Source organism: Mycteria americana, chromosome Z (assembly GCF_035582795.1).
Source record: "Mycteria americana isolate JAX WOST 10 ecotype Jacksonville Zoo and Gardens chromosome Z, USCA_MyAme_1.0, whole genome shotgun sequence".
Classification (NCBI taxonomy): Eukaryota; Metazoa; Chordata; class Aves; order Ciconiiformes; family Ciconiidae; genus Mycteria; species Mycteria americana.
In genome coordinates, this window is record NC_134396.1 from 12619313 (window position 1) to 12644317 (window position 25005).

Here is a 25005-nt window from a genome sequence, read left to right on the forward strand (position 1 = left end):
ACTTGTAACGTAGAATAAACCTATGACGGGAACGTGGCTTAGCCTTGTTTAAAGGACCAGTTAGATCACTGGGTGTTTTTTGCTTTGCCTCCCATCTTACGCCTTTTGAGTTGGGCAGGGCAGCAGGGGGAGTTCTTTAACTGCCTAAAGAGCTATTCTGGCCCTGTTGTTCTTAATCACTGGCACTGAAAGCTAGATAGAAAAAAAATGGTTCTGTTCTAGTTTAGAGCTGCTGTTACTGTTGTGCTATGTCACATCTTCCTGCTGGGAACTACAAGTGCTCAAATTGCTCAACATCTTCCTTTAGAAGCACTGAATGAAAAGCTAAACATGGTGGAATTTAATCTTTAGAGGAGTTGAAGGTACAACTTGTCATACCTGATTAAAGGCCGTAAGGTGTGGTGAGTGGAAGTTAAAGCTGCAGCAATCTCAGGCTTGCATTTTATTTGTAGCTTGGAAGGTAATGATTAGAATAGCTTTTTAGTACCTATTACAGTTTATCAAACATAACATCTCAAATTACTCCTACAAGAATTAAGAGTGTTTGTATACAACATGTTTATCAGAACACATGGGCTTTCCTTAAATATTTTGAGAAAAGAGTATTCATATTTGTGTAATTTGGGATGGGTGGGAAGACAGTTTTATAATCAGTCTGGTTTTCTGAATAAACCTTTATCTAAGTAAGGGTAAAACTGAAGAGTGGATGTGTGTGCACACTTGCCTTATCTTTTCAACGTGCATGTTTGCTGATTTACTGTTTCATTACTCTGTTCTTTATAGATACCTTTTGCATGTTGTCTTTCCATGCAGGGACTTGCTTGATTTATTTCCTCATGTTTCTACGAAAAAAGAGGTTGCACAGAACTTCTACTTGAACTTGCCTGCATGCAGTCCTGAAGTATAGTATCTCTTTGCTTTGAAAGATAGTGGCATTATGCACTGAATTACATTCTTTCTTTTTTTTTCTGCTTCAGCTAGGTGTAAATGTGCCATAGGGTATTGAATTTATCAAAAGTATTAACAAAAATAATTTATTTAACACAAAAAAGCAATAGGCAGCTGACTTTACCAATGTAATAATTGGTAGTGCATTAAATAGTGCACACATAAATCTGGAACCTGTGGTAAAGTCTCTCTGGAACGTTTGGTGGCACAGTGTTTGCAGACGTTTGTGCTTGAAGTTCCCTTTTACAACAGTCCATAAATAAACTTAAAGCATAGTACTGTTCAACACACACCTTATTATTCTGGGCAAGACAGACTTTTTTGCATTTCTTTTACATGGAAATGTTTATTTCTTATCTGTGCATTCCACAACTTCAGTCTGGTTTTCTGCATAACTGCCCCTTTCCTAAGGGAATAGAACTGGCCATTTCTTTCATTTAAATAGTTTCTGAAGGTGGTAGGAGTTGCCACAAGCAAATGTTTTCATATTGTTAATTTTTTTCCTGCTACATCATTAAAAAAAAAACCAAACCCAACAAATGGGTTGGGTCTGTCCCTAGAATGGTAATGAAATAATTTTAAGAGGAAAATAACTCAGATTTACTTTTTATGAGAGGATGAGAAATTGAAGAATCAAGTCTGATGTCGGATAATTTTGTTTGATCAGCAGTATAGATGCCCATTGAAAAGGGAGTGAGGGAGAATTAGGATTAAGGAAGATGGAAAACTTCAAGAATAATATTTGCAGAAAACTACGGTTCCTTTTCGAATATCCAGTTTTGTTTAAAGCCTCTTGTGACTAAATACATGTTTAATCTGCAGGAAAATATTTCAGTCTTATTCTCAGCTGGAGGAAAACACTGACAAACAAGGGAAGTTGGGGTGGGGAGTGAACTGCCCTGTCAGCTGCCTCTCTGTTACTTTTATTCCTGCACTCAGGTAATTTTATATTTCTATGGAGAACATGTTGAAAATCTTACTGGGACATACTATGTTAATACCTTCTTCACTCAGAATGAGTCCTGTTGTCCTGCAGTTGGGACAGGCAGTCAGGATGAGTGTTCTTAAAAGGTTTCACTGAAGTGATTGAAACCTGAGAACAATGTACCTGTAATTCCTTTTAGATGCTTCTGCTGCCTACAGTTGCGCTAACCTCAGGTCCTTGAATACTTTTTCCTATCTTTACCTCCATGTTTATATCAAAAATTCCTTTTGTATTGGAGTGTAGTTCAAGATTAAGCTGGGGGTTCTTGACAAGCTAGTGTTGCAAAATGCCATCAAGCCTTATTTCCTTCAACAATACTTTGAATGCTGCATTTTCTTATTTCTGTCACATTGCAATATTAACACACTTAATACAATGCCTGAACTTTTTTTCCCTCATGAGTTGAGTTTCTCATCAGAGTCTGAGAGGACTGCAGTCATGAAGATGAAAAGGGAGGAAAGTCTGTAGAGGTGACTTGTGACAACTGTTTTGACTGTGGATGCTGATCAGAACAGCAGTTCTAGGAGTGGCAAAGAGTAAGTGAAGTCAAGGGTTTCTTTGTGTAGCTGAAAAATGAAGGAGGAATAGCAGAGAGAACCTTGCAGAAGTGCTAGCTTTGATAAACGGACTTTATCTGAAACAAGCTCTGCCTCCATAACTAGCATAAATACCAGTCCCCATAGACATTATCTTTTTTATTTTTCAAAGCATTTAGAGCTGCTAGACAGTTGGTAGTGGGGAGGTTGGATATTCTGTGAACCACTCTGCACTCCTGGAATGGAAATGTGCTGGGACAGATGTCTGCTCTGATCCTGTAAACCCAATAAGGATGGTGTGTATGGCTGTTTTTCTGTTACTGGTCAGTCTGTGATCATTGGTGTGATTGTGCAGTTTTCTGAACACATGGCAGAATTCATGTAGCACTTGGGTTTTCGTGGCTTGTTTCTGGGGTGCCTGAAATGATTCTTAAAATTGTTTGATGCATTTGAATATATATAAAAAAGAAACAACAACCGTACAAAACAGGTGACCCTACACACTGTGATCATCCTAGTGCATCCTGTTGCACTGCTAAGTAGGAACACGAGTTGTTTTTATTATCCTTTATTTTCTGGGACTCTCACCAAATGATAAAAATGTATGGTTTTGGGTTCCATCTCTTGGATTTCCCCCCCGGCTATGTTTGAGTCTTGTACTGATTAAAAACTCTTAATTTTTCTCTTCACAGCTACCTAGGCTGTACTGTGATAGAGCACTGGGGTATGAACCTCATTGGTGTACAGCTGTGGTTGCAGACAGTACTGTCCTTCTGTTACATGAATGTTCTGTCACTGTAATTAAACTACATTCCACCAAGTACTCAGTAGTCTGGATACAGATTTACGAAGTCAGGCGTGGTATCTTAAAAGTAAATGGGCGCAATTTCTTTGGAAATAATGATCATGACTCAAAATACTCTGAGGCAACTAAGTTCTTACAGATAAAAGTTACTGGTATGTTAGTGCAGAGGAAGGCTAAGAAATTGCACAAAGGACTGAATACTATTCATGAGTAAAAATGAAAGGGAAATGAAAAACATTTTAATAAGTTTCAGGCTTATAGCAGTTGGGCAAGATGACCTCCAGAGTTCCCTTCCAAACTCAACCATTCTGTGATTCTGATTCTGTGAGAACAAATCAAACCAGCAGACAAAAACTCAAAAGTTGAGAAGAAGCTGGGAGTTCTGACACATCACAGGATAACTGAACTGCTAGTTTTAAGCAGCTAGGAAAAAAATACCCTAGGATTAGGAGGAGGTGAGGGACCACTTGCTTCTCAGCCTGGCAGGTAATAAATACCATGCTGAGGGGGACCACCAGATGCATTCAAGAACAGGGCTCCCATCCAGAGTGACCTGGGCAGGCTGGAGGAACAGGTCCTGTGCAATGCAGCTTGGACAAATGCTGAACTCTAGTAGCATTTAAAATGATACCTTAGGCAGTCTGAGTGCCTTTCTTACTAGGGTCGTAATGGACCAGCACCTCCTGGTGCAGAACACCATCCTTGGTAGTTTTCCAGACGAGATGGGATAAAGCCCTGAGCCACATGCTCTAGTCTCCTCACTGATTCTTTGAGCAAGAGATTGGACCGGGGACCTCCTATGATCCCTACTATTTCAGGTAGCAATAGGAGTGAAGAAGGCTGGGGAGAGTCTCTTAGGAATTCAGGGTGTGATTATAGTCATCAGTCTTCAAAGTGAATTGAAATAGCAGTGCATCCAGCAAAGGATTTCTAGGGTAGTTGGAGAAATAGAGCAGACAACAGTAGTCCAGAGAATTGTAGTTGGGAATTTTTTTCCAAGTGAGATTTGATATTTATGGGACATACATAAAACAACATTTACAGCAAGTGTTCTGCTTTTGATGCTAATGGGATGCTAGTTTGAGTGCAAATGATGTCCAGTTCTTGTCACTAAAGAGAAATGTAAATTAGTAGTTTACAGCCTTTGATCTGCAGCTGCTCATGGGCTATGGGCTAGTTCTAAGGGATCTGCAGGTAGTAGCTGAGAAAAGCAGGCATTCTGACAGTATGTTTAAATTTGCTGATTAAGGGCTGCATCTCAAAAATTAAGGGTGTAGGAATTGAAGGATTGTAAACAAGAGTTCAGACCAAGAGAAAGATACAATACTATGTCCTCAAAACTATTTAATACCAGATTGATTTAAATCCTTCACAATGTTTTGACAGATATAAAGTCTTCACTATAGTTTGATTTCCTAAATAGCCTGTTCTGCAAATGTCTTTTTAATTGGTGGTAGTATTTGTTGGAATTTGTGTTCTGCAAATTAGCTTAAAAAATACCAGAGAAAGGACCTGTCTCTCCTTATTGATCTCAGTCGGGGCAGGGAGTAGAAACCGAGCTCGCTGGACATTTGTCAGTGTGTCTGTTGGCTTTATACAAAATCTACATTCCTCTTTGATTTAAAACAAACTGTAAACCTTTAATGCTAGGTCGCAATAAGTGTTTTTTTTTCTGTTAGCCAGTTCAGTATTTTGAGCGTGTTGTTTAGCAGTTCCAGGGAATTCCCTGGTGACACAAGAGGGGGATATTGTGACATCTGTCACAACTTTGTCCTCAATAACACCATATATGGATGGGTCTTGGGTCAGATGTCGATGTCTGTACATGGTCCTGTACAGTAGGAATTCTCGAATATGAACATACTGTTTAATTCTGTCACTGCAGATTTTATTTTCTGTGACTATTATTCTGTGTGCTTAGCTTCGGTCTTTGGCGATGGCATTTCTTATAAACCCTCTGTTATTTGAGGTTTTTATGGTATGATTGTTTCCATCTCTTAACTGCAGTAGCCAACAAGCAACAGTAGAATAAATCATATGCCTATGGAATATGGACCAAGGACATGGGAGTCTTACATTTAAGCACATTCTCTTAAAATTTTTCTGATCTTTTAATTTTTTCTAATTAACTTAAGGAAGACGTTGGAATCAAGTGGAACGGTAACTCTAGGCTATAGTTCAGTAGTGCTTGAAATATAAATATTAAATGTTTTTCATTTTATGCTGTTTATTTTCTTCAAAGTAACTGTACAGTACAGTCTTCGGCACCTCTGAGTGTAATGAGTTGGCTTTTATTTGTTTTTATTAAGTGAAACTATTATGGTGAGGCAGGATACTTAAAGGAACTACTTTGTGTTCAAGGCTAGGGAGTCAGCTCTTTGTTCAGAGTTGACTGGACAAATTATTTAGGAGCCAAACACTACTGAAAAGATGTCTTCCTCCTTACACGTCTAAATAGTTGTAGAAATCTGACTCATCTGTCAGAGCCTGCTTTCCATATATAAATGAAGAATAATATTTTCTTTGGAACTCACTGTAAGTGTGCCTGTTGCCTGCTGGTATTGTCTGCGAAAACTATGGACAGTGGCTGTAGTTAACCGATTTCAATGTACTAGCTTGTCATCACTATTGCAGTATAATACTATCAAGCAGGATTTCCTTGCATTGTTGTCTTTCCACTCCTTTTTTGAGTCAGCTAAAATAGGTTTCAATATCTAATCCTTACTAAATAGCTCTGAACTTTAAAGAATGCTATATTTTGCTCTTCCTTCACTCTTCAAAGTGAAATACGGACATAGTCACAGGAGATGGGATGGTTGCTTACAAAGATTTTTTTTTTCCTGGAAAGGTAAATGAAGTTTGAACTGAAAGAAGTCGAGTCAATTTTGGCCTTTTGGTGCGCTTCCTTTTTACCAGTAGTAGCAGGGAGGTGAAAACAGGCAGGTGACTTACCAATAATTCTTTGTCTTGATAAACTAAAAAAATCCAAACAATCAACTCTCCCCCTCCAGTTCCAGTGCTTCAAAATGCTGGGTTTGTTGCTTTAAGACTGTTACCATGTATCAGTTGAAACTGTGAAACTACCCCTGCAGCTCTGTTCTGTGGGCTTTTCAGTCTAAACATGCCAGTCATCTAATAAACTAAATTGTATTAGAGGAAAGACATGGTTTTCCTTAGGAGATTCTGTATTTTGAAGTCATATACAGCATGCTCAAATGTACCAAGTAAAAGGTAACATTCTTCTCCAGAATAAACTAATTGCTGAGCATGCACTATAAGCTTTTTTGTAGCAGTTGGTCTGCTCAAACTTTAGAGATCACTTCTAGAACTGAACACACTTGCTTTATTCACATCTACTGTCTAGACCAGTGAGTATACAACCCACCCTGACTGAACCGCTTTTCTTCAGGAATTTTTCTTGTGCACAAAGACTGCAAGTACAATAGGTACAACTTAAGAATAGAAAGCAATGATTTATTGGAAGGTGTAGATAACTGGTAGCATGTTAGTCCTAGCTAAATGTTAATATGCCCTTCATAAGACATCTGATAATCCATGAGGAAGAACCAGACCTCAGACAACAGCAACAAAAATGCCTGGTCTCACCAAATAAAGACTTGTTGTACTGACTCCTTGGGAGGTACGATTATGGGTATCCAAATAGGGACGGAGGAGCTTAAATCATTCTATGAATCTTGTATGAGAATTTCAGAGACTTGGAAATAAGTAATTTGTATCAGAGTAATTTCCTATACTGTTTGTCCTATTCCAGAAATGTGGTGACTTAGCGAGTACCCACACAGTCTTAAATTTGGGTTGGTCATGCTTGCTTCTGTAACTCCCTCTCTTTAAGCTGGGGATGTTTGTTTATAAAGAGCAGTTGTACTTCCGTATCGTATTCTTCAGTCACCAGTCACCAAGATTTACCTCAGGTTTGCACGGTTAGAGATTCTTTAGTGAAATGGTTTACCTCTTAATGTTTTCCAGTCTGAAAAGTTTCACAAAGCACTTCATAACAATGCCAGCATCCTTCAGAAGAAAGCCTGTTCATAGCTGCTACAGTGGCTGGTCCCAAGCTGCCCAGCTGGAGATTGACAGTCTGCAATCCCTCTGGCTGTTCTGGGTAGAACCCTCAGAGAACTAAAATGTCATCATCAGCAAATAGAGTTCGTAGCAGTCACTATCAGCTGTTAATGACAACAGATGCTAAATTTAGGATGTGTCTGGGACTACCAGGCAAAATGGCGGTAGCTTGTTGATGCTCTGGCTGAGATGCCAGGGTTCTTGCTGAAGTTCTTGGTGGGCTGCTGCTTGATTGTACCACCTTACCCTTAGCTTTCTTTATGGGTGCTGGTCCTTCAGTACGAGGGGGTCATAGCTGAACCTCCCGTGAGTTTTCCTGTACAGACAAGGTGGCTTCAGGATTGGCAGCAAAGCTGCTTGTCTGAAGTGCCCTCACTTTTATCAGCATACGTCATCCAGTTGATTTGAGAGGCAGCAGAAAGTAGAACAAATACAGATGTGGTGTGTTGGCCCAGGCTAACAGCCAAACTCCTGCCCAGCTGCTCAGTAACTCCCAACCGCTCCACCTCAGCAGGCAAGAATAAGGAGGAACAGGAAGAAGAAAGCTTTCAAGATAAAGATAGATTGCTTACCAATTACCATTGCAGGCAAAATGGACTTGACTTGGGGAAAATTATTGCCAATTTTTATATATATACATATATATATTTAATTACTGATTCAGATATTGGGAACCATAAAGAGAAACATTGAAACAAAGGGAAAGCACCTCGTGTCCCCCTCTTCGAAGCTCAACTTTACTCAAGGGACTTCTCCCTGCCTGAGTATTGCTGCAGGTTATGCTCACTTCCTCTACAGTGGCGATGAGGTGTGTAGGGAGGATTGGGGAGGTGGGGTGTTGTGGGCAGTATGTAGGAAATTCGCTCTGCTCCTTCCTTCTCCCACCTTTCCTTTGCTGTGGCCCAGGTCCTCTGCAGGCTGCAGAGGCTGTCTGCTCTGGTGTGGGTCCTCTGTGGGCTGCAGGAAACACCTTCTCCACCATGGACCTCCTCCTCCCTGGCCCTGGTGTTCCTCTGGTGCTGCTGCTCCTTTTTGTTCCCTCTTCTTCTGCCTGTTGGGCGTTTTTGCCCTTTCTTAAGTGCATTTTCCCTGAAGCACCACCAGCTCGGCTGAGGGGCTCAGCTGTGCCCTGCGGTGGGGCTGCTGGGGTGACTGGAACCAGCTGTGTCTGGCACTGGGCAGCCCATGCTCCTCCTCGCCCTGGGGCCCCCCGGTACCCAAACCTTGCCACTGCAGAGTACACCCAGCCTGGGATGGCATATGCTGGGGCAGGAACCACATCGTTTTAAGGTAAGAAAGCTGAGAAGTAATGGTCCTGCTGTCTTTTGGGGGCCAGCTCAGCAAGGAGCTTTGCTTAGCAGAGACTCAAGAGTTTGTAAATCTGATACTTAACACAATTCGCCTTTGAAGAGGCTATCTTGTCTCTTGGAAGTCTTGTATCTGTGTGGTAGTGTGCTTCCTACCCTTTAATTTGGAAGAGTGCAGTGCTGTTGGGCATCTTGCCTTTGCAAGTTGCCAGCTCCAGTAAAAATGTGAGTCTTTTCAAAGCCGAATGTGGTGTGTGTGGGAGGAGAGGAATTATCTGTATGATACGCCATTCTCAGCTACGTAGCCTTTTCCTTTTTTTTTGGTCTCTGTTAAAACATATGCTTGTGAGAAACTAGCTTTCAGTGCAGGTGGTGGTTATGATAAAGTATGGCGACGCTTCCCGCACCACGGCTCTCTGGCAGGAGTAAGTCGCGCTGGTTGCAGTTGTCGTCCGGGGTCTGCTCGCTGTGGTCTTGGAAGGAAAATTGGACGAAATGGCATCTTGTATTCCTGCTGTTAAAGCCATGTGGGATTTTCAGTAATTCCCTTAGTTTGTTTGTACAAATGGGTTTAATTATGTTTCTCTGCCTTTGTAATTGTAGTAAAAGGTTTGGGAAGCTTGAATTACTGTAGGATGAAAACATTTAAAAAATTTCTGGAGTGAACTTCCACAGGCAGCACTCTGGGGATAAAACATCTCTTGTTTGCCAGCGTTTTAACTGATTGCAATTACCGCTGATGCTACAGTGTTGCAATACTGTGAAGGAAGATGTGACGGGAAGGAAGTATTGCATAGTTCTCTATTCTGAAATGGATAACGGCTTTGTGGCCTTCTTAGGAAAACACCTGATTCTTTTCTTGAGTAATAAATCCTCTGTAGAACAGAGATTAAGATAGTTCACAAAGAATTACATTTAGCTGTTAAAACCTTTCTGCATGTATTAAATGTGGGCAGTTGCTCACTGAACAGCATAGCAATTGACACATTTCTTACCCCTTCTGTTAGGTTTGGCCAGTTTGTAGGTCTGCCCCTAAACTATGTCAAATTAAAGTGATACAGTTGTTGCATGTTTTGTTGCTTGTTCACTGATAAGGTAGTCAAGCTTGGCCAAGGTATTGCATTGAAACTAAGGCTGTAGTCACAAATCAGTGATTTAAGAGCATGGTTTTGAAGGTTCTGCTGCTGTGGAATTTTTATGTTATCCTAAAATGAAATTTAAGAAGGGCATAGTTAATTTTTCAGCCCTTAAATGCAGCCTTGCGTGGAGGTTGATGCTAGGAGATTTCTGATGACAAGTTATTTACTGAAAAACAGAGTTGTGTATACTGAGAAATTGATAACAGGGTCTATTTGCACTGGATTTTCCCCCCACGCAAGCTAAATCAGTAGGGAATAGAAGAACACTCATGGCTTTTATTTGTGTGGGGTTCTGCAATGGCTTAAGTCAAGGAAAGTCAGTAACCAGCCCTTCCTCTTTACATTTAGGGGAATGAGGTGGTTCAGGTCATTGGCCCAGGAAGAAGTCAACCTAACAAGTGATGTAGAACCAAGTTAGCTTATACAGGGTCTTGTGAGCACAAGTACTGGCATAAGAAACAAGTCAGGAATGTCAGTGAGGTAAAGGAGGGAGTGGGGCAGTGCCAGCTTTTATTGGCTTGCATTGCTGTGGAATAGTACCTTTTATAAACTGGTAACAATGCATCCTCATATGCAGAAGAAAGTTTTATCCTACTGCTGACAGGAAAAAAATATTCTTACAATGATAGTTTCCATTATATGGTATAGCTACACAACTATGTGTATTTGGTGATCTTTTGTAAAGCAGTCAGAATGTGACTCAGTTTGCAATATAACTTTAAAACCATGCTACTCATCTCCTATGACATTAACGTGCCAGATCTGAAGTAATACAAATTTTCATGTTACTGTGCAAGGAAGCTGTAGGTTCTTGAAGCAGTTAGAATTTCCAAATTTGAATACAAACCATTAATTTTATTTGCTGTTGTGTATACCAGAAAAGCCTTTTTTCAAAGATGTGCTGCTGTCCTTTCAGTAGTTAGAAATATAAGATAGATAACATTTAAGAACTATGTTTCTATAATTATAATAATTAAATAATTAAAATAATTAAAATAGTTAAATAAAAAATTATGAAATTACAGATTACTTTTATGTTAATCCTTTTCTAGCTACAAAACCTGTCCACAAAAAATGTGGCATGGCTACCTTTGAACTTCTGTAAAAATAAATTCAAGTCTCAATCAGGTGGTCTTTTGCAGGCTATATTAACATTAGCATTAAAGTTGACTTGAGAATGTAAACAAAAAAGACTCAGTGTAAGAGTCTTTGGTTTAGAAACCCAAGATGTAATATTTTTCTTCTTTTTGCAATTACGTTACGATTACAAGTTTATAGGAAAATCAAGTTATGTCTTTGGTATTTGAATTAGTCAGTGCTTTGCATCAAGTGTGGGGAAAGTGGTTTTCAAGAGAGTGGCTCATCAAGATCTGACTGAAGCCTTTGTAGCAGGATAGAAAAAGAAAGAAGTATTGCTATAAGGATTGGGGAACCTGTGTGGCTTGGAGAGCCATAGGCAGAGTGGAAATAGATGGGAAGGGCAGAGTTAAGACAAGAGTTATGTTTGAGCTTCCTTTGGCTAGACATTTGTGAGGCAAGGTAGCAAATTTATCGGAGTAGGTCAGGCAATGCTACCTTCTCAACATATGTCACTGCCACGTGCATCTTGACTTCTTCCTTGCCAACAGCAATGGCTTTTCAGGATGCTGGTGAAATGGTTAACATGGACACGGCCAGTTTGCTTTTCTTGGTCATTACTATTTTGCCCATTCATATAGATCTCCCTGGTTCACTCATTCCTGCCTTCAGTTCACGGATGATTGAGCTGGCAAGGATGGTTAGCCTAGAACTGCTTTCAGTACATAACTTTCAAATTATTTAAATTTTTTTGAAATGGTTGAACAAGTGAGGTGTAATTAGAAGTGTTGTACCTTTTTTTTAATTCCTGGAATGAGAATCTGTCCCTGAAATTTTGAAATGTTTTGATTCTTCTCATGTGCTAGTCTGGCACTCAGGTATCTTTGATTTTAAAAGTGTTGCATCCCAGTTGGATGGATCAGAAGAAGATGTACATGCAGCTCAAAATGTGGCAGAGTTTTTAAGTGCTTCTTGAAATTACAGTTCCGAATGCTTGAGGGTTTCCTCTGTGTGTGGATGATTTTTAGAAAATGTTACCTTCTCTTGTTTTAGTAGTTGGTTCTGTTTGTGTGTGTCCCCTTTTCGTACAATATCACTGAGTCTTCAAATATTTCATGGTTAAAACCAACTTTGTCACTTCTTGAGGTAAAATTCTGTACATGTTTTCCATCAAACCTGTTTTCATCAAGACTGCACAATCAGTTTGCAAGATCAGTTTGCAGGCTGGCCGGTAGAAGGGCACCTCATTTTTCCACTTAACTACACAGTTCTCTGTTCTGTGCCAAAGTGTTAACTTACACAGGCTCACAGTGATTAGTAACTTTATAGGGTGTGGTCATACATAATACAGAAGAGAAGTGCTTTTTGAAACCGAGCTACTGTAAGGTAGAAAATTAATGTGCGATGAGGGTCAGATTTTTAGCAGTAGTTCTGCAGTGTCCTGTCTCATCCTGCAAATGAGGACAGAGCAAATGCTGCCTTTCAAGAGGGGGTAGCATCTGGGATCAGCCAGTCCCTCGAGCAGCCATCCCTGAATCTCCAGCCAAAAGAACACTGGTAGAGAGGAGTGGGCAATGAAAACAGTGAGTCTTCCTTTTGAAGGCACTTTGTTCCTCTGTGTTTCAGGAATAGCAGCTTCACTTTCCTCCCACCCTCAGGAGAGAAGAGTTTGTCCTTTTAGAACATTCATGTGCAAACTTGATAAAAGCATCTGTAAGCATTGATATGAAAACACATTTTTGGCCTGATTCCTATTATACTGTAAAGGTTTCCTGTCTCCTATGGCAAATCACTTTTGGTAAGTCACATCACCTTTTTTTGTAAGATGTTTTTCCCTTTACTATTAAATCATTACAAATGGCGGTAGCTGGAACAGTTATTGCCACTTTAAGTGCCCTCTACATCCTGGAATCCCCTAAGTGCTACAGCCCAGGCCACACCAAAACATTTAAGACTATGGGAGCTTTAATTTAAGCATGTAAGTAGTCCGGAGGCAGTCAGAATGATGACTCAAGGTTTTTAGAAGTTAAGCACTTGCTTAACTCTTTTGTTAGGTCTGGTGCAACTTTTCATCACTTTGAAAGACTGAGCAGCCATCTTCCAGTAAGTCAATAAAAACAACGTATTAATCTGTCAGCACAGGCAACTCTTAGACCAACTCCAGAATACAGGTCCAAATAATTTAAAGAAAATAAAGGTCTAGTCCTGCCCTTGCTTTCATGCTCAGTAAAGAAAAAAAAAGTAGTATGTCAAGGAGACTTTAGGTTACAGTTTGGGTCTGTTTCTGTTTAATCACATTTCTGTTTTATGTGTTACCTAGTAGTAAAATAAATGGAAGTTTTCAAAATGCTGGTATACATGCTAATGTATTGCAATACCTCTAAATCGCAGAGGGCATTTAGAAACATCAAAGCAGGTCACAGTGCAGCCTTATACTGAGGTCATGGATGATGGCCACATAATTCAAAAAATAAAAAGGGAATCAACAGGCTACCTGGCTGAATCTGACGATGAGCTAAAGAGGGTGAAGGCTGACAAGTGCTCTGAAAGTTGGAATGGGCGCTGAGCTTCTGTGTTCAAATGGCAGCTGTGAGGGAGAGGCATGCAAAAACATGAGCTGGACAAGTCACGGCAGTGGGAACGAGTCAATGAAATGGATGTCAGCCCTCCAACAGCTTGGCCTGAGACATAGGGCTTGTGCTTGGGGGATTTCCCTCTCAGCCGGCCTGCTCATTTACAGACTGGGATCAGCAGGGAGATGTTGGACTGGGTAGTTGTGGTAGGCAAAAGAAAAAAGAAAAGCTTAAATTGTCAATGACAAGGCAATTACCACAAGTAATTGTGGGTGCATGTGCAGGGTGAGGGTCTGAAACTGAGCTTTCAACTCTGGAGTACAATCCTGCTGCTTGCTAGCTACAGCTGTGTTGGGCTGCTTGTGACTTCCTGTAACACCTGAACTAAACTAAAGGGGCATTTCCTGAATCCTCCCATCAAAGAACAGGCATGAGTCAGTGAGTAGGCTGATCGTGCTTTGTGCTTTTGCGTGTAGACTATCATGTGGGAAAGCCAGGGGCTTGGGGAGCAGAAAGAAGGTGACCATCCTGCAGGGAGAAGGATCTTGGAAGTGGGGAGAGATGCTGGAGATGAGAGAGATACATGGAGACAAACACTGGGGGAGCCTGGGGTCCTTGGCTGTTCATGCTTGGGGCTGGTAGTGGTGAGCAGCTGTGGAGCAGGGAGGAGCCAGCACAGCCTTCCCAGACCAGCGGCTGTCTCCCCGATGGGAAGGGGTGGTGGGCCTAAGTGAGTGGGTGAGAGAACCGATTAGGCTGACAGCTCAAATATCACTGGTTATAAAATAAACCTCTGTATCTTAATCTGCCACAGCTTGTCTTGCCTATGACACTAGTGTAGGATAAACACATTTACTGTCTGTTATGGATCTCTTCCTGAACTGGGGCCAAGACCTCTGGATGACATCTCTACTAATTAAGGTATTAAAATGCAGTATCTGTTCTTGGAAAGTGTCTGCTTAGAAGACTGTCAGTGCTTAGTAAGAGGCAAATTACTGGGGATTTGGGATTTCCATTTACTGACTTTACAGTATCCCTCTGAATTGCAGTATTTGTTCTAATTCTCATTCTTTTTATTCCTTTCTGTGTTGCTGATGGCTGGCTGCAGTTTTCTTCCAAGTCATTAATTGGAATACATTTGTTAGCTTTAAAAGGGATGATAACTTCACTTGTTTCTCTTACAGTGCCGATGCCCTAAATAATGCATGAGGTACGTTGGTGAGAGCGCTCCTCGGTGACGGCTGTTACCTAATATGCTTGTTTCAAGGTGCATATTTATGCAGTGTAAAAACATTGTTGAATTGACTCACTTGCATCAAAATTTTGCCGTGTACATCATTATGTAGCTGACTACTTAATGCCCTTTGAAAGTATGGTGACGCTTGTGCCAATGCACCCCGAAGCTCTACAGCTGGGGGAGTTGCAGGCTGTCCCTTTGCTGGGACAGCAAGCCTGGGTCAGCAGCCGCGTCTCCCCCGCCCCGGCTGGCTGCCGCCCCCCGGCCCTGCTTCCCTCCAGCCGCAGCCCCCAGCTCCGCTTCCCGCAGCCCGCCGGCCCCCCGGCCCCGCTTCCCGCCGGCCGCAGCCCCCCAGCCCCGCTTCCCGCCGCCCCTCGGCCCCGCTTCCCGCCGGCCGCCGCCCCGCAGCCCCCCGGCCCCGCTTCCCGCCGGCCGCAGACCCGCCCGGCAGGTGGGGTCGCCGCGGCGGGCGGGCGGCAGCCCCGCGGCCGTGCCTCAGCCCCCCGCGTCCCCGGGCACGCACGGCGGCCCGGGGCGGGGGAGGGAGGGCGCCTTGGAGGCTTCGCCCCTCGGTCCCGCGCGGCCCCCGAGGCGGGGGCTCAGGGGGCGGGTGGGGCCGTGCTCGCCGCGCCCCGCCGGCCCCTTTCGGGGGGTTCCCGCCGCCGGCAGCCGGGGAAGGCAGGGCGTCCGCCCGCGGCGGCAGCTCCGTTCTCCTGGGCAGCGTTTCCCGCGGGCGGCGGGGCTCAGGGGCAGTGCGGAGGCAGCTGGAGTCGGGGGAGTCAGAGAGCACTCCCCGCGAGTTCTGGCGCCGGGGGCGGTGGTTTCTGTCTTTCAGAATTACAGGAAAAAGCGTTGCTTGTGCTCAGCCTGGTAACTTCCTATTGTCTCACGTCGCCTCGCAGTTGCGGGGAGGCAGAGGTCCCTGTTAAGCAAAGCGCCCGTTCTGCAGCTGCGGTAAGTGAAAAGTGGTTTTTTAGCGGAGGTCCCGCTGCTCATTTTTGTTAGTACGGAGCATGGAAAAGGGTGAAATTCTTCCCCGGAGCGTTACTCGAGTGGATCTTTACCAGTAGTGATGCGTGCTTGCATTGACATCTCTCCAGATGTTCATCCCAGACTTGAGGCAGTGCATGCTTCTGTGTCTCTTCGGGCCAAGCAATTCCTTTCAGTTTCTTTCTTTTAAGTCCATGAGACAGTAAGAACTTTTTGTTTAGCTGATTGTGTCTGTTTCTTTTTGGGAAGAATGTGATACAGGTGCTTGGCAGTGGTTTTCTTTGTGTGTGCAATGGTAAGAGTTAGTTCTCAAAATGTTTGCAATATATGCAGTCATCAAAGGCAGTAAAAGCTCTTTGCTAACTGCTGGCTGCTTAAATTGTTTGTATTCTCTCAAATTTTCTCAAAGTGGAGTATCAGATTTAAATACACTGGCACCATGCTTCTTCTGTGCTTGCACAGCTTCTGCCTCCTGGGAAAAAATAATTTTCTGTTATGTTTGTGTACACATCCGTCATGAGTATCACCTGTACGTGCTCATGCTTAAATTGGGGAAGCTGCACTGAACGTCTCATCAGTAATGGACTGTGTGACTGTTGTCTTTTGAAGATGATTGTCTAAAATAGTTGAAATCCAGCTTCTAGCCTCTACCTACCTGTGAATTAAGATACTGAATAAATGAAAATATTAATTTTCTCAATAGTTGAAATCCAGCTTCTAGCCTCTACCTGTTAATTAAGAAGCTTTTTCAAGCATGCTTTCATGCTTGAAGAAAGCGTCATGTATTGGGCAAAGGAACAGAATGGTCAGTTCAGATTTTTCTGTCAGGTAGAGGCTTATCAGTAACAGATCTCAAAAGGGATAAAAACGGGAAAAAAAAGCTTTAGGTTTATATCATAGAGCTTGCAGTATTGAACGTCAAAGATCTTGATTTTTCTATAATAATTGTATAAGTCTGGTAATTTTTTGCTTTATTTGGTGCTTATAGGGAACATTTTCAATTAAAAAATGCCATACTGGGAGATCTCTAAATGTAGCTGGTTTTAGTAGATCACATGGAGCCTGGTTGCACACTACCATGACATGTTTCAGCTAGCAGTTTTGACTAAGATGTATTGTTAGTAAAGTTTACAGTATAGGTAGTAAACCAAAAGAAAAACACGATGTATAACCTTTACGAGATGATCTGAATTAGGGTGATCGGGTAATTGTCTTATGCAGGTCAACACCAAGATAAATATATTTGGGATTAAAAAATACAGGATACTCAACAGGACAAAAAACTCTTGGAAAGTAGTAATGTAAAAACCGATTTAGATGACTGTGTCCTTTGTCGGGGGAAAAAAGGGCCAATGTTCTGCTTAGATGTACAGTAACAGGAATAGCAGGTAAGTGTCTGGTAGTGATCTTATGTTCCTTTAACAAGGTACATGAGGTGTTTAGCATCCAGCAGTGAAAGGTGGTAAGGAAGAGGTGAAGGTTAGCTGTGCAGACGCTTCTCTGTCATGTTATACATTTACTGCATTAATGCAATGGAGGCTGTAGCTCACTCCGGTAAATCTAGCTCTGACTATTCAGATACTGTGTCCACGCTTCAGGAAGGGTGTGAAATACTGGAGAACTTTCAAAAGAGAATATAAAAAAAATAACCAGAGAAAATGGAAAACCAAATCTTTTAAAGATAACTTAATGTATACTCTTTACATTTATATAAGGTTGAGATGAATATGGAGAAGGATATTTGATAGTGGGAGTGTAAGCAAGCTTCTTAATCACTGTGAAAAAGATATGAGATGAAATGGTGTGTAGCTATTGACTATATTCCAAATTAACTCCTAAAACCAAGAATAAGTGATAACAATAGTAGTATAAGCGCAAAACTCACTATTATCTGAGCCTGTAATGAGTCTGAGTTTATAATGTTTTCTAGAATATATGATTAAATCTTTTTCAGAATGGTATATTATGTGTACAGGTAAGCTACGGGGTCACGGTCATCTTCTCTGAGTGATGGATGAAAGTCTTCCATACTTCTGGAGGAAGTATGAAAGTGAGGTTTCGCGCTCATTTTGTTCTCTTTCCTTCTTGTGTCCATGGGAGCACAGGATTACCTGTACTGTTCTCTGCGTTCTTGTAACACTTGCGGCACTGCATTAGGACAGAGATTATAAATTATATCCTGCGTTTTGGGGCCGTAGCTGATTCCCTGAACAGTCCAGGAAAGTTTTTATTTGCTTTTGTGCGAAACACCGTTTGCTAACATTATTTAAGTGGATATGTGTTTTACTCTGGAACATCTGGAATTGGTCTTACTTTAAGAGGCAAGGCTGGGCAAGGTGAACTAATGCTCGTAGTACAGAAAATCTTCCTTCCGATCTTCTGACAGGTGTGTATTCTGTACAAACTTCAGGTTAAAACCATCCAAGTCTGGCAACTGTAAGAGATTTGGATCTGGCCACCCTCTCTTGATGAGAGTTCTACGTTTCTCTAAAGCTCAGTTGCATGGATCCTCCTACCCTGACCATCCGTTTTTCTCACCTAGTTGCTCACCACGGCAGAGGCATCTTGTTGTCCACCTTTGAGTGACTGTGCTCAAGGAAGGGGCACAAAGGCAACTATCCTATCTGATAGTGTCTTACTAACTGAAAACACCTGACACAAAATAATCTCTCAAAGTAGACTCTTGTAGCCAAAATACCCTGTGTAGTCCCTCAAACACTGAGCCTAGGAAGAAAGTTCCAAGACCAGACCTGTACGTGAAGCCTGTTCAAGCCCTAGCTTGACTGTTTTTTCTTTCTCAGTGAAAAAAGAACAAGGAATGACAGTGCTGCTATGAGAGCTGCAGTTCTCTCTGGTAGTAGCACCACCATTCAGTTCTAGTGATATTGATGGCCTGGCCTTTCTTTTAGTGAGCATTGTCAAATCGGGTATAATCATGTAGTCAAAATGAATATAGTGACCAATATGTAAAAAATAAAGAAATTAAATCTTGTTTTGTGTTTGTAGCTTTAAGCTTTTTCCCTAAAATTAAGTTTTTATTATGAGGTATAATATATTAATTGGCAAACAAATATTTGTTTTGCAGCTTTTTCATCTAGCTGAATGTTTTATACCTTAAGATATATTTAGGGGCTTATTTCTTATGCTTGTTCAGAGAATAATGAATTATATTCTATTTACTAGATATGGATTAATTATTTTTCTGTATTAGTATCAAGCTGCATTTAGGTAAAAATTGGAATTTAAATACAATGTACAGCATTTTATATTAAAATGTATTAATATTCAATATACTGTTAAATACTGTTCTATAAGAAAAGAAAGGATTTATGAAAACACATCTTGTATCTGTAACTCTAGGGTATACTAAACAAGATAACTGTTATCAGCAGTTATTAACTGAACTGACCTTTCCCGGTCACTATGTCCTTCAGGATTTTAAAACAAAAGTATCTTATCCTTTTGTGCCTATTTTTTTTTTTAGAGACTGAAAGAGGAAAACGGCTTTCCTGCTTTTCCAGTTTCCAGTTGATTTGCAGCTTTTAAATTAACAAGTCATTGAACTTGATGAATACAGCCTCTGTTTCTATTTTTTTTGCCTGCTACAGCATTTTTAGAACAAGTTTCTGCAGTCAAAAGTTGGCACAGCATTTCAAGGGGCTCTGCTCCATGCTGCTTCTTCAGATGTGTCTGTAAGCTTAGTGGTTTCTGTTTTCTCAATAAATATGTATTGTTTGAATTTATTTAATTTAAGTGATTTTAGTAGATTATGATAGCATTATGTTTTGAGGTAGGCTGTCATAATTTCAAATTTAAATAGGTTTATTTTTCAAAAGAAAATGCGTCTAAGTCCTGTTTAAATCAACTTATATTTAAATGTTAAGATTTTAAATCTTATTCATCCTGGTCTGAGGTTCAGCTGACTATTTTTAGCTCAGTTAAGGACTGTGGGTTATGAAACCAGCGTGCTCAGGATCTTTCACTACAGTGTCTGCTGTTTTTTCCATGGATGAGCTTGTCAGTGCATGATTTGTAGGGATTAGAGAGCTCAGAAAAGCCATTAGCTGTCACTCACATTTACTGCTTTGTCCAGTATGTTTACATGTCATTCTCTTCTCTGACCTATGTAGAGAAACCTCCGTTTTCCTCTTGTGATGCTCGCTGGTACTCGCAGTTGGTGGAATCCTGACCAATCCTGGAAGCTGACGCTTCTACACCCTGTTATCTAGGAGGAGACTGAAGTTCGTATTTGGATCCTTTGCCTGAAATGTCCTCTTTCCCTCTAGGATTTGTGTAAACACTGATGGATTTGAATCTTGGAGTTCTGAAAACTGATGGTTATGGCTTTTGCAATTGCATCTGTGCGTAACATTGCAGTCGGGTGGCCCAGTGGGGCTGAGCACTGGGCTCCTGGCATTCAGCATTGGCTGATCTCGCATAGGGCAAGGTCTATCTCTCCATATGGTAGCTGGCATGGCAGAGCTGTAGCAATTGCTACTAAAGACTAAATAAAAGACAGCAATGGCTATTCAGCTTCTTTCCTCTTTCATAGTTGTTAGAAGAGTGTCAGACCTAGTAGGAGAGGATGCCCTGTCAGGTTCCAGCAAAGATGTTAGAAATCCTTGGAGATGACTGGGCTTATGTTTTATGTAGGCTAAAGGCATACTGCCTTTCCATTTATAGACCTACCATGTTCTTTATTCATGGTGTAACAGCTACGCTGCATGCAGAAGTATGTGTTTGTATAGTTAAAAACAATCTTAGAATTGGATCTGCATGGAAAAACCTTTCCTGTCCTGAAATGGGGGAGAAGGGTGATTAAGAAATAGTCCTAAACAGAGTATGGGGAAAAGTTACTTTGGGTAATTTTTTCTTCTGACTTCTTTAAATTTTTAAACCATCGGTCTTCCAAAGAACTTAAATTTCAAAATGAAAATGGAAAACCAGAGGTTTTGGTATTGAGAAGGCCTTGTGTCAACAGCTACATTACGCAATTTTTTATTTATTTAATGAGACCTTCATTGAGATTGCCACTTCCTGCAAGAAATCTGGCTTTGGTGAAACAGTTTTTTAAATAGCATGAACAGAACTGTCTTCTTTATCTATTTGTTTAGACATCAGAATTTAGCTTTTATAGGTATCTTTAAGTGAGGCACTTCTGAATTTCTGATGTGACTTTCACTCAAGAATATTCTTTCATCACTTCCACAAGTGTGATCTCTTAAGTAAACAGCCAAAGAGCTAGTTAGTCGCGTATCAGTGAACATCAGTATAGTGACAACCACGTAAGACATGAGCAGGGTTGTAACCTGCTGAGTCACTACCCTGGTCCCTGACATGTGGTAACTAGCAGCTGGCATGTCAAATAACTGGCTGTTAATCGGTATTGGAGAAAGTGGAAGGAAATGCAACATAGCATCAGGGCTGAACCAAATTGACAGCTCATAGCTGGGAAGAAATGTCGTGGTGGTCTCTCTCCCCAGTCCTCTCCTCTATTTCACCAACTCGGATGCCTGTCAAATCATGTAGCCAGTTGCTTACATTTGCTAATGTAGCAGAAATAAATTTTTTGCTTAGTTTTCTGCTATTTTAGCAAGTGGAAGTGACTTACTGTGTGATCAGCACTAGAAGAGGGGGAAGAAGGTAGAGAATGGGTACAGGATGAGGAGCGCTCACTGAGTGTGGATGGGATCTTTGGCTGTTTAAGCTTTCTGGTGAGCATATGGAACTAGAATTTTTCAAAGGCTTGTAACTTGGTATTGCGGCCAGATTTGCCATGCTTGATCTTTTAGTGCTGTGCTCCACTGTGGTGGAATATGCGGTGGTATGTGCTATTTTTGTCACAAGCGTAATTCAGAAATGTTTTCATGATTTACCAATGCTTTTGAATTTCAATTCCTTGCTAAAAGAAGCGTGGGATTGCTGGAGCTAGTCAAAGGAATATGATAAAAAAAAAAAGTTTTCCTTTTTTCTTGGAAATAGCTGAACTAATTTGGCTGAAATGCAGCCTGTTCTGTCTTGTGTCCCCTCAAAAATAGTGAACCAGTGTATGTAGAATATCAGCAGGAACTGTTAGACCTTTGCCAAGTTGTAAGCAAAGAAAGATAGTGGGAATTGTTTCATAAACTTAATAAGCTTTTCCTTTTTTTCTTTTTTATATAGTAGACTGTTCTTCATCTCCCTGCTAGAGTTTTTGCACCCTTTGAAGTGTTCTATGCTTTAACCGAGGCTGTGGTTCCGCTTATCCTGTCTTTTCATTTTTCTCACAAATGCTCAGCAAAGATCTATAAAATTTAATTTCCAGAAGAAGGATAGCTGCTCCTAGATAAAGTCAGTGTCCACATCACCTCACGGTTGCTTTTTTGCACCAAATCTTCTATTGTAATGGACTGTTAATTTTATTAAAAACATTTCATAAATTGATTCTTTCCTAGGCTGGAAGGGACTTTGTATGTCCTGCCTGGGAAGAACCATGATCTTCTTTTTGTTCTTGGTATTAGCTGATTTTTTTTTTTTAATAGTCCACCAAGTAGGAAGACCTATTAGCACTTTTTACTTAGAGCAGTGTAATCAAGTTCAGTATTGACAGCTGCTCTGTGTGACATTGCTTTTCTCTCTTTTTGCTCGATTCTTTTATAGTTGCGTATATTTGAAATGATGCTGCTGCCTATATGATCTTGAAGCAGTTGTTTCTTGATATACTGTTACCTAATCTTAAGGCAACTTTTACTGGTTTTGGTTACTGTGTAGTTATGTTTGGTGAATCTAAGGAAGAAGTCAATCACTAGAGGAAATTCTTTAATTAGTCATGGCCATAATATGTAAACCTTGTATTCTGTGGTTGATGCAGACAAGTGGAAAGCTTGTGTTTTGAACTATTGGTTTTATTTCATGAAGTCTTCACAATACAGAACACTCAGTGAGCTTTTATTACATGTTGCTAGCAATTAAGTCTACAGAAAAGAAAGAACAGAGCTTTATTATTTATATTAAGTGCCTTAAGCTCTTTCCTGTAAACAATTGTATGTATGCTTATCTTCACATGCCACACAGAGAATTTGGTATTCTCTGTATGGTATATACCTGTTTGGTATATACTCATGAATAAGTATATCCTACAAGATTAAAGCCATATTCATAGAGCTGTTGTAAAACCATTTTATTTGACTAATAAAATTATTTACTTTTTAAAGTTTTTAAAAACATGCTTATGCCAGTGTAGCATCTGTAACTCATTAGTGATTTGTCTTTGGCTTACTATTCTCTATCAATAGTTTTAATTAGGCACATCATCTTCTAATGCTCTTGGTTATTTTGCTTGGTTTTGTTGATGTTGATAATCATCTTTTGAAGTGTTTGGTTTTCTGCAACTACTAGTCTCCTAGATAATGAAGTACTGACTACATCAGTGTTTACCACTGCTGTATAGCAATCATTGGTGTGTGTTCCTATGAAGTTGGTAAAGCCTTTTTTTTTAGTCATGATTATAATTTTTCTTCATTTTTGAAGGGAATGTAGTTTTCTTGTAGCCATGACTTTGGGACTGATTTTTTTACTTTGGTATCTTTCTTAAACTTTAAAAAAATATAATAAGAATAAACACACACTTTAGTGCTTACAAAATACATTCTTAGCTTTAACAGAGTGGAACTTCTAGTAGCTCATCAACATTGCTATAGACTATATTAATTCTAAAACTTAAAAATAACTATCTAAATATTTTAAAATCTGCACCAATTTTACTTCTGCACCTACTGGTGCAAAACACTTGGAACAATTGCTTAAGGTTCTTTGGTTTTATTGCCATCAATAGCATAATTCATCTTCACTGCTTTGAGAACAAGAACTCAACACCCTAGGTAATTAAAGTAGTAATAGATTATCTTTTTGTAATTGCTTTGTTTCTTGTTGGTACACGTCTTGCTACAGCTGTATTTTAGGAGTGTGTCACTGGGCAAACTTGTCCCTCATTTATCTTCTTATCCCATGTGTACTTTTCTTTTTTTTTCTCCTGTTTTGCACTGTCATAGCCTCAAAGTTTATAAAATGCCTCCTGAGACAGACTGAAAGTAATGTTTAAGATGAGTTCTGGCAGAAACTGAGCACAAAGCATTTTTTTACTGTGGTTTTCTCTTTTAGATTACTGTAAGATTTTATTTCGTAGCAAAACCAAGAAGCGTTTGTAGAAGGGACCATAGTGTAGGGCAGAAGCCTTTCTGCCTATATCCCACCTATAGATCTCTGTCCCAAACAGTGACCTGGTGCACACCTGCTTCCTAGCATTGTCCAAACCTGTGGGAGGAGGAGATGCCTTGCTTGGTCTGAAAGCTGCTGGTGTACCTGTTCTAGGGAGATAGCACTTGCTTCCCCCCTGGACCCCTCCTGAGATACAGGTTTGCATGGAGATCTGAAATTCCAGCAGCTCCTCAGATAAATGTGAAAACCTAATGTGAAACAGGGACCCTAACTAACTGCAGCAAAAGTAGTGCACACCTTTTGCTTATGAACATAGTAGCTAGAGCTACTTGTCCAGGACGTAGGAATATTGCTGAAGGGGATCTGAAACCTGCTGAAGGGGATCTGAAACCTCTGTCTTCTACAGGAACATCTCCTGCTTACTAGCCAAAGGAGTAGTCTGGGTTGCAAGATATTCTGCCCTTCTTGTTGGACATGGGCCGCTTTACAGACAGGGATTGTTACAGGCAAGCTCATGAAGCATGGGCTGGACGAGCAGACTGAGGTGGATTGAAAACAAATGGGACCAGAGGGTAGTGATCAGTGGCATGAAGTCTAGTTGGAGGCCAGTGACTAGTGGTGTACCCCAGGGGTCAGTACTGGATCCAGTCCTGTTTATCATCTTCATTAATGATCTGGATGATGGGGCAGAGCATACCCTCAGCAAGTTTGCTGATGACAACCTAACTGGGGAGAGTGGCTGACACACCAGAGGGTCGCGCTGCCCTACAGAGGGACCTCAGCAAGCTGGAGAAATGGGCTGCCAGGAACCTTATGAAGTTCAACAAGGAGAAGTGCCAAATCCTGCACCTCGGGAGGAACAACCCCAGACACCAGTACAGACAGGGGGCTGACCAGCTGGAGAGCAGCTTTGCAGAAAAGGCTCTGGGGGTCCTGGGGACACCAGGTAGAACATGAGCCAGCAATGTGCCCTTGTGGCAAAGAAAGCTAGTGGTGTCCTGGGCTGCGTTAGGAGGACTGTAACCAGCAGGTCAAAGGAGGTGATCCTTCCCCTCTACTCAGCACTGGTGAGACACATCTGGAGTGCTGTGTCCAGTTCTGGACTCCCCAGTACAAGAGAGACATGGGC

The 25005-nt window shown here is 41.0% G+C and overlaps 1 protein-coding gene across 1 annotated transcript in view; it reads left to right on the forward strand.

The window, feature by feature from the left end:
* The first annotated feature begins 15268 nt into the window (after positions 1–15268).
* Positions 15269–25005, forward strand: part of IL31RA (interleukin 31 receptor A) — a 41249-nt gene continuing 31512 nt past the window's right edge. Inside the window, exon 1 of the mRNA XM_075526977.1 lies at positions 15269–15644. The gene's annotated coding sequence lies outside the window, so the exon portion shown is untranslated. The remainder of the gene's footprint in view (positions 15645–25005) is intronic.